A 17,659-nucleotide genomic window follows, 5' to 3' on the forward strand; every position below is an offset into this window, starting at 1 on the left:
GATGAAATTCAGGCCCAGTTGATGCGAGGGGCGAGTAACCTCTTCCAAAGCGTACTCTACCGCAATATACCTACTTTATTTAAACATACGAGTAATGAATTGTTTATAATAATCATGCCCGGTACTAACTGATATTTTTGTTCATGGGGTCTCGATTAGCAAAATAGAACAGTGTATGGTGATCAGAGTCGAAGCTAATTATATTTTAAACCATCTGTCTTCTGTATAAGAGTAGGAATTTTGATGATTTCATCAAATCAGTAGTGTTCGTTGCGAGTGCGTAAAGTGCGCCTTTAGGCCCTATTAGACGATTGATACACAAGGACAGATGACAACTGCCAAGAGATTATGCAGTTTGGAGGGCACAATGATAAATTCAGGCCCAGTGATGCGAGGGCGAGTAATCTCCAAAGCGTACTCTACGTCAATATACCTACTTTATTTAAACTACGATAATGAATTGTTATAAAATCATGCCCGTACTAAGTGATATTTTTGTTCATGGGTCTCGATTAGCAAAATAGAACAGTGTATGGTGATCAGAGTCGAAGCTAATTATATTTTAAACCATCTGTCTTCTGTATAAGAGTAGGAATTTGATGATTCATCAGAATCAGTAGTGTTCGTTGCGAGTGCGTAAACTGCGCCTTTAGGCCCTATTAGACGATTGATACACAAGGACAGATGACAACTGCCAAGAGATTATGCAGTTTGGAGGGCACAATGATGAAATTCAGGCCCAGTGATGCGAGGGGCGAGTAACCTCTTCCAAAGCGTACTCTACCGCAATATACCTACTTATTTAAACATACGAGTAATGAATTGTTTATAATAATCATGCCCGGTACTAAGTGATATTTTTGTTCACTGGGTCTCATTAGCAAAATAGAACAGTGTATTGTGAAAGAGTCGAAGCTAATTATATTTTAAACCATCTGTCTTCTGTATAAGAGTAGGAATTTTGATGATTTCATCAGAATCAGTAGTGTTCGTTGCGAGTGCGTAAAGTGCTCCTTTAGGCCCTATTAGACGATTGATACACAAGGACAGATGACAACTGCCAAGAGATTATGCAGTTTGGAGGGCACAATGATGAAATTCAGGCCCAGTTGATGCGAGGGCGAGTAACCTCTTCCAAAGCGTACTCTACCGCAATATACCTACTTTATTTAAACATACGAGTAATGAATTGTTTATAATAATCATGCCCGGTACTAATGATATTTTTGTTCATGGGTCTCGATTAGCAAAATAGAACAGTGTATGGTGATCAGAGTCGAAGCTAATTATATTTTAAACCATCTGTCTTCTGTATAAGAGTAGGAATTTTGATGATTTCATCAAAATCAGTAGTGTTCGTTGCGAGTGCGTAAAGTGCGCCTTTAGGCCCTATTAGACGATTGATACACAAGGACAGATGACACTGCCAAGAGATTATGCAGTTTGGAGGGCACAATGATAAATTCAGGCCCAGTGATGCGAGGGGCGAGTAACCTCTCAAAGCGTACTCTACCGTCAATTATACCTACTTTATTTAAACATACGATTAATGAATTGTTTATAAAATCATGCCCGGTACTAAGTGATATTTTTGTTCATGGGTCTCGATTAGCAAAATAGAACAGTGTATGGTGATCAGAGTCGAAGCTAATTATATTTTAAACCATCTGTCTTCTGTATAAGAGTAGGAATTTTGATGATTTCATCAGAATCAGTAGTGTTCGTTGCGAGTACGTAAAGTGCTCCTATAGGCCCTATTAGACGATTGATACACAAGGACAGATGACAACTGCCAAGAGATTATGCAATTTGGAGGGCAAAATGATGAAATTCAGGCCCAGTTGATGCGAGGGGCGAGTAACCTCTTCCAAAGCGTACTCTACCGCAATATACCTACTTTATTTAAACATACGAGTAATGAATTGTTTATCATAATCATGCCCGGTACTAACTGATATTTTTGTTGATTGGGTCTCGATTAGCAAAATAGAACAGTGTATGGTGATCAGAGTCGAAGCTAATTATATTTTAAACCATCTGTCTTCTGTATAAGAGTAGGAATTTTGATGATTTCATCAGAATCAGTAGTGTTCGTTGCGAGTGCGTAAAGTGCTCCTTTAGGCCCTATTAGACGATTGATACACAAGGACAGATGACAATTGCCAAGAGATTATGCAGTTTAGAGGGCTCCATACCAAACTTGAGACCCAGTAGATGTGAGGTGTAAGTTAAATCTGCCAAAGAATTTTACAAGTCCATCTCTCCTACTTTATTCGAAAAAATTTATATACAAAAATCATGCCAGTTACTAAGTGATATTTTTGTTCACTGAGTCTCAATTAGCAAAATAGAACAGTGTATGGTGATCAGAGTCGGAACTAATTAAATTTTAAACTATCTGTCTTCTGCATAAAATTAGGAATTTTGATGATTTCATCAGAATCAGTAGTGTTCGTTGCGAGTGCGTAAAGTGCTCCTTTAGGCCCTATGAGACGATTGATACACAAGGACAGATGACAACTGCCAAGAGATTATGCAGTTTGGAGGGCACAATGATGAAATTCAGGCCCAGTCGATGCGAGGGGCGAGTAACCTCTAACAAAGCGTACTCTACTGTCAATTATACCTACTTTATTTAAACTTACGATTAATGAATTGTTCATAAATGTCATGCCCGGTACTAAGTGATATTTTTGTTCATTGGGTCTCGATTAGCAAAATAGAACAGTGTATGGTGATCAGAGTCGAAGCTAATTATATTTTAAACCATCTGTTTTCTGTATAAGAGTAGGAATTTTGATGATTTCATCAGAATCAGTAGTGTTCGTTGCGAGTGCGTAAACTGCGACTTTAGGCCCTATTAGACGATTGATACACAAGGACAGATGACAACTGCCAAGAGATTATGCAGTTTGGAGGGCACAATGATGAAATTCAGGCCCAGCTGATGCGAGGGGCGAGTAACCTCTTCCAAAGCGTACTCTACCGCAATATACCTACTTTATTTAAACATACGAGTAATGAATTGTTTATAATAATCATGCCCGGTACTAAGTGATATTTTTGTTCACTGGGTCTCAATTAGCAAAATAGAACAGTGTATTGTGAAGAGAGTCGGAACTAATTAAATTATAAACTATCTGTCTTCTGCATAAAATTAGGAATTTTGATGATTTCATCAAAATCAGTAGTGTTCGTTGCGAGTGCGTAAAGTGCGCCTTTAGGCCCTATTAGACGATTGATACACAAGGACAGATGACAACTGCCAAGAGATTATGCAGTTTGGAGGGCACAATGATGAAATTCAGGCCCAGTTGATGCGAGGGGCGAGTAACCTCTTCCAAAGCGTACTCTACCGCAATATACCTACTTTATTTAAACATACGAGTAATGAATTGTTTATAATAATCATGCCCGGTACTAAGTGATATTTTTGTTCATGGGGTCTCGATTAGCAAAATAGAACAGTGTATGGTGATCAGAGTCGAAGCTAATTATATTTTAAACCATCTGTCTTCTGTATAAGAGTAGGAATTTTGATGATTTCATCAAAATCAGTAGTGTTCGTTGCGAGTGCGTAAAGTGCGCCTTTAGGCCCTATTAGACGATTGATACACAAGGACAGATGACAGCTGCCAAGAGATTATGCAGTTTGGAGGGCACAATGATAAAATTGAGTCCCAGTCGATGCGAGGGGCGAGTAACCTCTAACAAAGCGTACTCTACCGTCAATTATACCTACTATATTTAAACATACGATTAATGAATTGTTTATAAAAATCATGCCCGGTACTAAGTGATATTTTTGTTCACTGGGTCTCGATAGCAAAATAGAACAGTGTATGGTGATCAGAGTCGGAACTAATTAAATTTTAAACTATCTGTCTTCTGCATAAAATTAGGAATTTTGATGATTTCATCAAAATCAGTAGTGTTCGTTGCGAGTGCGTAAAGTGCGCCTTTAGGCCCTATTAGACGATTGATACACAAGGACAGATGACAACTGCCAAGAGATTATGCAGTTTGGAGGGCACAATGATGAAATTCAGGCCCAGTTGATGCGAGGGGCGAGTAACCTCTTCCAAAGCGTACTCTACCGCAATATACCTACTTTATTTAAACATACGAGTAATGAATTGTTTATAATAATCATGCCCGGTACTAACTGATATTTTTGTTCATTGCGTCTCGATTAGCAAAATAGAACAGTGTATGGTGATCAGAGTCGAAGCTAATTATATTTTAAACCATCTGTCTTCTGTATAAGAGTAGGAATTTTGATGATTTCATCAGAATCAGTAGTGTTCGTTGCGAGTGCGTGAACTGCGCCTTTAGGCCCTATTAGTCGATTGATACACCAGGACAGATGACAACTGCCAAGAGATTATGCAGTTTGGAGGGCACAATGATGAAATTCAGGCCCAGTCGATGCGAGGGGCGAGTAACCTCTAACAAAGCGTACTCTACCGTCAATTATACCTACTACATTTAAACATACGATTAATGAATTGTTTATAATAATCATGCCCGGTACTAAGTGATATTTTTGTTCATTGGGACTCGATTAGCAAAATAGAACAGTGTATGGTGATCAGAGTCGGAACTAATTAAATTTTAAACTATCTGGCTTCTGCATAAAATTAGGAATTTTGATGATTTCATCAAAATCAGTAGTGTTCGTTGCGAGTGCGTAAACTGCGACTTTAGACCCTATTAGACGATTGATACACAAGGACAGATGACAGCTGCCAAGAGATTATGCAGTTTGGAGGGCACAATGATGAAATTCAGGCCCAGTCGATGCGAGGGGCGAGTAACCTCTAACAAAGCGTACTCTACCGTCAATTATACCTACTATATTTAAACATACGATTAATGAATTGTTTATGAAAATCATGCCCGGTACTAAGTGATATTTTTGTTCATTGCGTCTCGATTAGCAAAATAGAACAGTGTATGGTGATCAGAGCGAAGCTAATTATATTTTAAACCATCTGTCTTCTGTATAAGAGTAGGAATTTTGATGATTTCATCAGAATCAGTAGTGTTCGTTGCGAGTGCGTGAACTGCGCCTTTAGGCCCTATTAGTCGATTGATACACCAGGACAGATGACAACTGCCAAGAGATTATGCAGTTTGGAGGGCACAATGATGAAATTCAGGCCCAGTCGATGCGAGGGGCGAGTAACCTCTAACAAAGCGTACTCTACCGTCAATTATACCTACTACATTTAAACATACGAGTAATGAATTGTTTATAATAATCATGCCCGGTACTAAGTGATATTTTTGTTCACTGGGTCTCGATTAGCAAAATAGAACAGTGTATGGTGATCAGAGTCGAACTAATTAATTTTAAACTATCTGCTTCTGCATAAAATTAGGAATTTTGATGATTTCATCAAATCAGTAGTGTTCGTTGCGAGTGCGTAAACTGCGACTTTAGGCCCTATTAGACGATTGATACACAAGGACAGATGACACTGCCAAGAGATTATGCAGTTTGGAGGGCACAATGATGAAATTCAGGCCCAGTGATGCGAGGGGCGAGTAACCTCTCCAAAGCGTACTCTACCGCAATATACCTACTTTATTTAAACATACGATAATGAATTGTTTATAAAATCATGCCCGGTACTAAGTGATATTTTTGTTCATGGGTCTCGATTAGCAAAATAGAACAGTGTATGGTGATCAGAGTCGGAACTAATTAAATTTTAAACTATCTGTCTTCTGCATAAAATTAGGAATTTTGATGATTTCATCAAAATCAGTAGTGTTCGTTGCGAGTGCGTAAAGTGCGCCTTTAGGCCCTATTAGACGATTGATACACAAGGACAGATGACAACTGCCAAGAGATTATGCAGTTTGGAGGGCACAATGATGAAATTCAGGCCCAGTCGATGCGAGGGGCGAGTAACCTCTCCAAAGCGTACTCTACCGCAATATACCTACTTTATTTAAACATACGAGTAATGAATTGTTTATAATAATCATGCCCGGTACTAAGTGATATTTTTGTTCATGGGTCTCGATTAGCAAAATAGAACAGTGTATGGTGATCAGAGTCGAAGCTAATTATATTTTAAACCATCTGTCTTCTGTATAAGAGTAGGAATTTTGATGATTTCATCAGAATCAGTAGTGTTCGTTGCGAGTGCGTAAAGTGCGCCTTTAGGCCCTATTAGACGATTGATACACAAGGACAGATGACAACTGCCAAGAGATTATGCAGTTTGGAGGGCACAATGATGAAATTCAGGCCCAGTGATGCGAGGGGCGAGTAACCTCTTCCAAAGCGTACTCTACCGCAATATACCTACTTATTTAAACATACGAGTAATGAATTGTTTATAATAATCATGCCCGGTACTAAGTGATATTTTTGTTCATTGGGTCTCGATTAGCAAAATAGAACAGTGTATGGTGATCAGAGTCGGAACTAATTAAATTTTAAACTATCTGTCTTCTGCATAAAATTAGGAATTTTGATGATTTCATCAAAATCAGTAGTGTTCGTTGCGAGTGCGTAAAGTGCGCCTTTAGGCCCTATTAGACGATTGATACACAAGGACAGATGACAACTGCCAAGAGATTATGCAGTTTGGAGGGCACAATGATGAAATTCAGGCCCAGTTGATGCGAGGGGCGAGTAACCTCTTCCAAAGCGTACTCTACCGCAATATACCTACTTTATTTAAACATACGAGTAATGAATTGTTTATAATAATCATGCCCGGTACTAAGTGATATTTTTGTTCATTGGGTCTCGATTAGCAAAATAGAACAGTGTATGGTGATCAGAGTCGAAGCTAATTATATTTTAAACCATCTGTCTTCTGTATAAGAGTAGGAATTTTGATGATTTCATCAGAATCAGTAGTGTTCGTTGCGAGTGCGTAAAGTGCGCCTTTAGGCCCTATTAGACGATTGATACACAAGGACAGATGACAACTGCCAAGAGATTATGCAGTTTGGAGGGCACAATGATGAAATTCAGGCCCAGTCGATGCGAGGGGCGAGTAACCTCTAACAAAGCGTACTCTACCGTCAATTATACCTACTATATTTAAACATACGATAATGAATTGTTTATAAAATCATGCCCGGTACTAAGTGATATTTTTGTTCATGGGTCTCGATTAGCAAAATAGAACAGTGTATGGTGATCAGAGTCGGAACTAATTAAATTTTAAACTATCTGTCTTCTGCATAAAATTAGGAATTTTGATGATTTCATCAAAATCAGTAGTGTTCGTTGCGAGTGCGTAAAGTGCGCCTTTAGGCCCTATTAGACGATTGATACACAAGGACAGATGACAACTGCCAAGAGATTATGCAGTTTGGAGGGCACAATGATGAAATTCAGGCCCAGTTGATGCGAGGGGCGAGTAACCTCTTCCAAAGCGTACTCTACCGCAATATACCTACTTTATTTAAACATACGAGTAATGAATTGTTTATAATAATCATGCCCGGTACTAAGTGATATTTTTGTTCATTGCGTCTCGATTAGCAAAATAGAACAGTGTATGGTGATCAGAGTCGAAGCTAATTATATTTTAAACCATCTGTCTTCTGTATAAGAGTAGGAATTTTGATGATTTCATCAGAATCAGTAGTGTTCGTTGCGAGTGCGTGAACTGCGCCTTTAGGCCCTATTAGTCGATTGATACACCAGGACAGATGACAACTGCCAAGAGATTATGCAGTTTGGAGGGCACAATGATGAAATTCAGGCCCAGTCGATGCGAGGGGCGAGTAACCTCTAACAAAGCGTACTCTACCGTCAATTATACCTACTACATTTAAACATACGATTAATGAATTGTTTATAAAATCATGCCCGGTACTAAGTGATATTTTTGTTCATTGGGTCTCGATTAGCAAAATAGAACAGTGTATGGTGATCAGAGTCGGAACTAATTAAATTTTAAACTATCTGTCTTCTGCATAAAATTAGGAATTTTGATGATTTCATCAAAATCAGTAGTGTTCGTTGCGAGTGCGTAAACTGCGCCTTTAGGCCCTATTAGACGATTGATACACAAGGACAGATGACAACTGCCAAGAGATTATGCAGTTTGGAGGGCACAATGATGAAATTCAGGCCCAGTTGATGCGAGGGGCGAGTAACCTCTTCAAAGCGTACTCTACCGTCAATATACCTACTTTATTTAAACATACGATAATGAATTGTTTATAAAATCATGCCCGGTACTAAGTGATATTTTTGTTCATTGGGTCTCGATTAGCAAAATAGAACAGTGTATGGTGATCAGAGTCGAAGCTAATTATATTTTAAACCATCTGTCTTCTGTATAAGAGTAGGAATTTTGATGATTTCATCAGAATCAGTAGTGTTCGTTGCGAGTGCGTAACTGCGCCTTTAGGCCCTATTAGACGATTGATACACCAGGACAGATGACAACTGCCAAGAGATTATGCAGTTTGGAGGGCACAATGATGAAATTCAGGCCCAGTCGATGCGAGGGGCGAGTAACCTCTAACAAAGCGTACTCTACCGTCAATTATACCTACTACATTTAAACATACGAGTAATGAATTGTTTATAATAATCATGCCCGGTACTAATGATATTTTTGTTCATTGCGTCTCGATTAGCAAAATAGAACAGTGTATGGTGATCAGAGTCGGAACTAATTAAATTTTAAACTATCTGGCTTCTGCATAAAATTAGGAATTTTGATGATTTCATCAAATCAGTAGTGTTCGTTGCGAGTGCGTAAATGCGCTTTAGGCCCTATTAGACGATTGATACACAAGGACAGATGACACTGCCAAGAGATTATGCAGTTTGGAGGGCACAATGATGAAATTCAGGCCCAGTTGATGCGAGGGGCGAGTAACCTCTTCCAAAGCGTACTCTACCGTCAATATACCTACTTTATTTAAACATACGAGTAATGAATTGTTTATAAAATCATGCCCGGTACTAAGTGATATTTTTGTTCATGGGTCTCGATTAGCAAAATAGAACAGTGTATGGTGATCAGAGTCGAAGCTAATTATATTTTAAACCATCTGTCTTCTGTATAAAAGTAGGAATTTTGATGATTTCATCAGAATCAGTAGTGTTCGTTGCGAGTGCGTAAAGTGCGCCTTTAGGCCCTATTAGACGATTGATACACAAGGACAGATGACAACTGCCAAGAGATTATGCAGTTTGGAGGGCACAATGATGAAATTCAGGCCCAGTTGATGCGAGGGGCGAGTAACCTCTTCCAAAGCGTACTCTACCGCAATATACCTACTTTATTTAAACATACGAGTAATGAATTGTTTATAATAATCATGCCCGGTACTAAGTGATATTTTTGTTCATTGGGTCTCGATTAGCAAAATAGAACAGTGTATGGTGATCAGAGTCGAAGCTAATTATATTTTAAACCATCTGTCTTCTGTATAAGAGTAGGAATTTTGATGATTTCATCAAATCAGTAGTGTTCGTTGCGAGTGCGTAAAGTGCGCCTTTAGGCCCTATTAGACGATTGATACACAAGGACAGATGACAACTGCCAAGAGATTATGCAGTTTGGAGGGCACAATGATGAAATTCAGGCCCAGTCGATGCGAGGGGCGAGTAACCTCTACAAAGCGTACTCTACCGTCAATTATACCTACTTTATTTAAACATACGATTAATGAATTGTTTATAAAATCATGCCCGGTACTAAGTGATATTTTTGTTCATGGGTCTCGATTAGCAAAATAGAACAGTGTATGGTGATCAGAGTCGGAACTAATTAATTTTAAACTATCTGTCTTCTGCATAAAATAGGAATTTTGATGATTTCATCAAATCAGTAGTGTTCGTTGCGAGTGCGTAAAGTGCGCCTTTAGGCCCTATTAGACGATTGATACACAAGGACAGATGACAACTGCCAAGAGATTATGCAGTTTGGAGGGCACAATGATGAAATTCAGGCCCAGTTGATGCGAGGGGCGAGTAACCTCTTCCAAAGCGTACTCTACCGCAATATACCTACTTTATTTAAACATACGAGTAATGAATTGTTTATAATAATCATGCCCGGTACTAATGATATTTTTGTTCATTGCGTCTCGATTAGCAAAATAGAACAGTGTATGGTGATCAGAGTCGAAGCTAATTATATTTTAAACCATCTGTCTTCTGTATAAGAGTAGGAATTTTGATGATTTCATCAGAATCAGTAGTGTTCGTTGCGAGTGCGTAAACTGCGCCTTTAGGCCCTATTAGTCGATTGATACACCAGGACAGATGACAACTGCCAAGAGATTATGCAGTTTGGAGGGCACAATGATGAAATTCAGGCCCAGTCGATGCGAGGGGCGAGTAACCTCTAACAAAGCGTACTCTACCGTCAATTATACCTACTTATTTAAACATACGATTAATGAATTGTTTATAAAATCATGCCCGGTACTAAGTGATATTTTTGTTCATTGGGTCTCGATTAGCAAAATAGAACAGTGTATGGTGATCAGAGTCGGAACTAATTAAATTTTAAACTATCTGTCTTCTGCATAAAATTAGGAATTTTGATGATTTCATCAAATCAGTAGTGTTCGTTGCGAGTGCGTAAACTGCGACTTTAGGCCCTATTAGACGATTGATACACAAGGACAGATGACAACTGCCAAGAGATTATGCAGTTTGGAGGGCACAATGATGAAATTCAGGCCCAGTTGATGCGAGGGGCGAGTAACCTCTTCCAAAGCGTACTCTACCGCAATATACCTACTTTATTTAAACATACGAGTAATGAATTGTTTATAATAATCATGCCCGGTACTAAGTGATATTTTTGTTCATTGGGTCTCGATTAGCAAAATAGAACAGTGTATGGTGATCAGAGTCGAAGCTAATTATATTTTAAACCATCTGTCTTCTGTATAAGAGTAGGAATTTTGATGATTTCATCAGAATCAGTAGTGTTCGTTGCGAGTGCGTAAATGCGCCTTTAGGCCCTATTAGACGATTGATACACAAGGACAGATGACAACTGCCAAGAGATTATGCAGTTTGGAGGGCACAATGATGAAATTCAGGCCCAGTCGATGCGAGGGGCGAGTAACCTCTAACAAAGCGTACTCTACCGTCAATTATACCTACTAATTTAAACATACGAGTAATGAATTGTTTATAATAATCATGCCCGGTACTAAGTGATATTTTTGTTCATTGGTCTCGATTAGCAAAATAGAACAGTGTATGGTGATCAGAGTCGAACTAATTAAATTTTAAACTATCTGTCTTCTGCATAAAATTAGGAATTTTGATGATTTCATCAAAATCAGTAGTGTTCGTTGCGAGTGCGTAAACTGCGCTTTAGGCCCTATTAGACGATTGATACACAAGGACAGATGACAACTGCCAAGAGATTATGCAGTTTGGAGGGCACAATGATGAAATTCAGGCCCAGTTGATGCGAGGGGCGAGTAACCTCTTCCAAAGCGTACTCTACCGTCAATATACCTACTTTATTTAAACATACGATTAATGAATTGTTTATAAAATCATGCCCGGTACTAAGTGATATTTTTGTTCATGGGTCTCGATTAGCAAAATAGAACAGTGTATGGTGATCAGAGTCGAAGCTAATTATATTTTAAACCATCTGTCTTCTGTATAAAAGTAGGAATTTTGATGATTTCATCAGAATCAGTAGTGTTCGTTGCGAGTGCGTAAAGTGCGCCTTTAGGCCCTATTAGACGATTGATACACAAGGACAGATGACAACTGCCAAGAGATTATGCAGTTTGGAGGGCACAATGATGAAATTCAGGCCCAGTCGATGCGAGGGGCGAGTAACCTCTACCAAAGCGTACTCTACCGTCAATTATACCTACTTTATTTAAACATACGATTAATGAATTGTTTATAAAATCATGCCCGGTACTAAGTGATATTTTTGTTCATTGGGTCTCGATTAGCAAAATAGAACAGTGTATGGTGATCAGAGTCGAACTAATTAAATTTTAAACCATCTGTCTTCTGTATAAAATTAGGAATTTTGATGATTTCATCAAATCAGTAGTGTTCGTTGCGAGTGCGTAAAGTGCGCCTTTAGGCCCTATTAGACGATTGATACACAAGGACAGATGACAACTGCCAAGAGATTATGCAGTTTGGAGGGCACAATGATGAAATTCAGGCCCAGTTGATGCGAGGGGCGAGTAACCTCTCCAAAGCGTACTCTACCGCAATATACCTACTTTATTTAAACATACGAGTAATGAATTGTTTATAATAATCATGCCCGGTACTAACTGATATTTTTGTTCATTGGGTCTCGATTAGCAAAATAGAACAGTGTATGGTGATCAGAGTCGAAGCTAATTATATTTTAAACCATCTGTCTTCTGTATAAGAGTAGGAATTTTGATGATTTCATCAGAATCAGTAGTGTTCGTTGCGAGTGCGTAAACTGCGCCTTTAGGCCCTATTAGACGATTGATACACAAGGACAGATGACAACTGCCAAGAGATTATGCAGTTTGGAGGGCACAATGATGAAATTCAGGCCCAGTCGATGCGAGGGGCGAGTAACCTCTCAAAGCGTACTCTACCGTCAATATACCTACTTTATTTAAACATACGATAATGAATTGTTTATAAAATCATGCCCGGTACTAAGTGATATTTTTGTTCATGGGTCTCGATTAGCAAAATAGAACAGTGTATGGTGATCAGAGTCGAACTAATTAAATTTTAAACTATCTGTCTTCTGCATAAAATTAGGAATTTTGATGATTTCATCAAATCAGTAGTGTTCGTTGCGAGTGCGTAAAGTGCGCCTTTAGGCCCTATTAGACGATTGATACACAAGGACAGATGACAACTGCCAAGAGATTATGCAGTTTGGAGGGCACAATGATGAAATTCAGGCCCAGTCGATGCGAGGGGCGAGTAACCTCTACAAAGCGTACTCTACCGTCAATTATACCTACTTTATTTAAACATACGATAATGAATTGTTTATAAAATCATGCCCGGTACTAAGTGATATTTTTGTTCATTGGGTCTCGATTAGCAAAATAGAACAGTGTATGGTGATCAGAGTCGAAGCTAATTATATTTTAAACCATCTGTCTTCTGTATAAAGTAGGAATTTTGATGATTTCATCAGAATCAGTAGTGTTCGTTGCGAGTGCGTAAACTGCGCCTTTAGGCCCTATTAGACGATTGATACACAAGGACAGATGACAACTGCCAAGAGATTATGCAGTTTGGAGGGCACAATGATGAAATTCAGGCCCAGTCGATGCGAGGGGCGAGTAACCTCTACCAAAGCGTACTCTACCGTCAATTATACCTACTTATTTAAACATACGATAATGAATTGTTTATAATAATCATGCCCGGTACTAAGTGATATTTTTGTTCATTGGGTCTCGATTAGCAAAATAGAACAGTGTATGGTGATCAGAGTCGGAACTAATTAATTTTAAACTATCTGTCTTCTGCATAAAATTAGGAATTTTGATGATTTCATCAAAATCAGTAGTGTTCGTTGCGAGTGCGTAAAGTGCGCCTTTAGGCCCTATTAGACGATTGATACACAAGGACAGATGACAACTGCCAAGAGATTATGCAGTTTGGAGGGCACAATGATGAAATTCAGGCCCAGTCGATGCGAGGGGCGAGTAACCTCTAACAAAGCGTACTCTACCGCAATTATACCTACTTTATTTAAACATACGATTAATGAATTGTTTATAAAATCATGCCCGGTACTAAGTGATATTTTTGTTCATTGGGTCTCGATTAGCAAAATAGAACAGTGTATGGTGATCAGAGTCGAAGCTAATTATATTTTAAACCATCTGTCTTCTGTATAAGAGTAGGAATTTTGATGATTTCATCAGAATCAGTAGTGTTCGTTGCGAGTGCGTAAACTGCGCCTTTAGGCCCTATTAGACGATTGATACACAAGGACAGATGACAACTGCCAAGAGATTATGCAGTTTGGAGGGCACAATGATGAAATTCAGGCCCAGTCGATGCGAGGGGCGAGTAACCTCTAACAAAGCGTACTCTACCGTCAATTATACCTACTTTATTTAAACATACGATAATGAATTGTTTATAATAATCATGCCCGGTACTAAGTGATATTTTTGTTCATTGGGTCTCGATTAGCAAAATAGAACAGTGTATGGTGATCAGAGTCGAACTAATTAATTTTAAACTATCTGTCTTCTGCATAAAATTAGGAATTTTGATGATTTCATCAAATCAGTAGTGTTCGTTGCGAGTGCGTAAACTGCGCCTTTAGGCCCTATTAGACGATTGATACACAAGGACAGATGACAACTGCCAAGAGATTATGCAGTTTGGAGGGCACAATGATGAAATTCAGGCCCAGTTGATGCGAGGGGCGAGTAACCTCTTCCAAAGCGTACTCTACCGTCAATATACCTACTTTATTTAAACATACGAGTAATGAATTGTTTATAATAATCATGCCCGGTACTAAGTGATATTTTTGTTCATGGGTCTCGATTAGCAAAATAGAACAGTGTATGGTGATCAGAGTCGGAACTAATTATATTTTAAACCATCTGTCTTCTGTATAAAAGTAGGAATTTTGATGATTTCATCAAATCAGTAGTGTTCGTTGCGAGTGCGTAAAGTGCGCCTTTAGGCCCTATTAGACGATTGATACACAAGGACAGATGACAACTGCCAAGAGATTATGCAGTTTGGAGGGCACAATGATGAAATTCAGGCCCAGTCGATGCGAGGGGCGAGTAACCTCTAACAAAGCGTACTCTACCGTCAATTATACCTACTTTATTTAAACATACGATAATGAATTGTTTATAAAATCATGCCCGGTACTAAGTGATATTTTTGTTCATTGGGTCTCGATTAGCAAAATAGAACAGTGTATGGTGATCAGAGTCGAAGCTAATTATATTTTAAACCATCTGTCTTCTGTATAAGAGTAGGAATTTTGATGATTTCATCAAATCAGTAGTGTTCGTTGCGAGTGCGTAAACTGCGCCTTTAGGCCCTATTAGACGATTGATACACAAGGACAGATGACAACTGCCAAGAGATTATGCAGTTTGGAGGGCACAATGATGAAATTCAGGCCCAGTCGATGCGAGGGGCGAGTAACCTCTACCAAAGCGTACTCTACCGTCAATTATACCTACTTTATTTAAACATACGATTAATGAATTGTTTATAAAATCATGCCCGGTACTAAGTGATATTTTTGTTCATTGCGTCTCGATTAGCAAAATAGAACAGTGTATGGTGATCAGAGTCGAAGCTAATTATATTTTAAACCATCTGTCTTCTGTATAAAGTAGGAATTTTGATGATTTCATCAGAATCAGTAGTGTTCGTTGCGAGTGCGTAAACTGCGCCTTTAGGCCCTATTAGACGATTGATACACCAGGACAGATGACAACTGCCAAGAGATTATGCAGTTTGGAGGGCACAATGATGAAATTCAGGCCCAGTGATGCGAGGGGCGAGTAACCTCTTCCAAAGCGTACTCTACCGTCAATATACCTACTTTATTTAAACATACGAGTAATGAATTGTTTATAATAATCATGCCCGGTACTAAGTGATATTTTTGTTCATTGGGTCTCGATTAGCAAAATAGAACAGTGTATGGTGATCAGAGTCGAAGCTAATTATATTTTAAACCATCTGTCTTCTGTATAAAGTAGGAATTTTGATGATTTCATCAGAATCAGTAGTGTTCGTTGCGAGTGCGTAAAGTGCGCCTTTAGGCCCTATTAGACGATTGATACACAAGGACAGATGACAACTGCCAAGAGATTATGCAGTTTGGAGGGCACAATGATGAAATTCAGGCCCAGTTGATGCGAGGGGCGAGTAACCTCTTCCAAAGCGTACTCTACCGTCAATATACCTACTTTATTTAAACATACGATAATGAATTGTTTATAAAATCATGCCCGGTACTAAGTGATATTTTTGTTCATTGGGTCTCGATTAGCAAAATAGAACAGTGTATGGTGATCAGAGTCGAAGCTAATTATATTTTAAACCATCTGTCTTCTGTATAAAGTAGGAATTTTGATGATTTCATCAGAATCAGTAGTGTTCGTTGCGAGTGCGTAAAGTGCGCCTTTAGGCCCTATTAGACGATTGATACACAAGGACAGATGACAACTGCCAAGAGATTATGCAGTTTGGAGGGCACAATGATGAAATTCAGGCCCAGTCGATGCGAGGGGCGAGTAACCTCTTCCAAAGCGTACTCTACCGTCAATTATACCTACTTTATTTAAACATACGAGTAATGAATTGTTTATAATAATCATGCCCGGTACTAAGTGATATTTTTGTTCATTGGGTCTCGATTAGCAAAATAGAACAGTGTATGGTGATCAGAGTCGAAGCTAATTATATTTTAAACCATCTGTCTTCTGTATAAGAGTAGGAATTTTGATGATTTCATCAGAATCAGTAGTGTTCGTTGCGAGTGCGTAAACTGCGCCTTTAGGCCCTATTAGACGATTGATACACAAGGACAGATGACAACTGCCAAGAGATTATGCAGTTTGGAGGGCACAATGATGAAATTCAGGCCCAGTGATGCGAGGGGCGAGTAACCTCTCCAAAGCGTACTCTACCGTCAATATACCTACTTTATTTAAACATACGATAATGAATTGTTTATAAAATCATGCCCGGTACTAAGTGATATTTTTGTTCATTGGGTCTCGATTAGCAAAATAGAACAGTGTATGGTGATCAGAGTCGAAGCTAATTATATTTTAAACCATCTGTCTTCTGTATAAAAGTAGGAATTTTGATGATTTCATCAGAATCAGTAGTGTTCGTTGCGAGTGCGTAAACTGCGCCTTTAGGCCCTATTAGACGATTGATACACAAGGACAGATGACAACTGCCAAGAGATTATGCAGTTTGGAGGGCACAATGATGAAATTCAGGCCCAGTTGATGCGAGGGGCGAGTAACCTCTTCCAAAGCGTACTCTACCGTCAATTATACCTACTTTATTTAAACATACGATTAATGAATTGTTTATAAAATCATGCCCGGTACTAAGTGATATTTTTGTTCATTGGGTCTCGATTAGCAAAATAGAACAGTGTATGGTGATCAGAGTCGAAGCTAATTATATTTTAAACCATCTGTCTTCTGTATAAAAGTAGGAATTTTGATGATTTCATCAGAATCAGTAGTGTTCGTTGCGAGTGCGTAAAGTGCGCCTTTAGGCCCTATTAGACGATTGATACACAAGGACAGATGACAACTGCCAAGAGATTATGCAGTTTGGAGGGCACAATGATGAAATTCAGGCCCAGTTGATGCGAGGGGCGAGTAACCTCTTCCAAAGCGTACTCTACCGCAATATACCTACTTTATTTAAACATACGAGTAATGAATTGTTTATAATAATCATGCCCGGTACTAAGTGATATTTTTGTTCATTGGGTCTCGATTAGCAAAATAGAACAGTGTATGGTGATCAGAGTCGAAGCTAATTATATTTTAAACCATCTGTCTTCTGTATAAGAGTAGGAATTTTGATGATTTCATCAGAATCAGTAGTGTTCGTTGCGAGTGCGTAAAGTGCTCCTTTAGGCCCTATTAGACGATTGATACACAAGGACAGATGACAACTGCCAAGAGA

The 17,659-nt window shown here is 38.7% G+C and overlaps 1 protein-coding gene across 1 annotated transcript in view; it reads right to left on the bottom strand.

The window, feature by feature from the left end:
• Positions 1-17,659, bottom strand: part of LOC116418111 — a 36,584-nt gene that overhangs the window by 4,509 nt on the left and 14,416 nt on the right. The window lies entirely within an intron of this gene.

This window comes from Nasonia vitripennis, unplaced genomic scaffold, assembly GCF_009193385.2.
Source record: "Nasonia vitripennis strain AsymCx unplaced genomic scaffold, Nvit_psr_1.1 unplaced0029, whole genome shotgun sequence".
In the NCBI taxonomy this organism is placed as follows: Eukaryota; Metazoa; Arthropoda; class Insecta; order Hymenoptera; family Pteromalidae; genus Nasonia; species Nasonia vitripennis.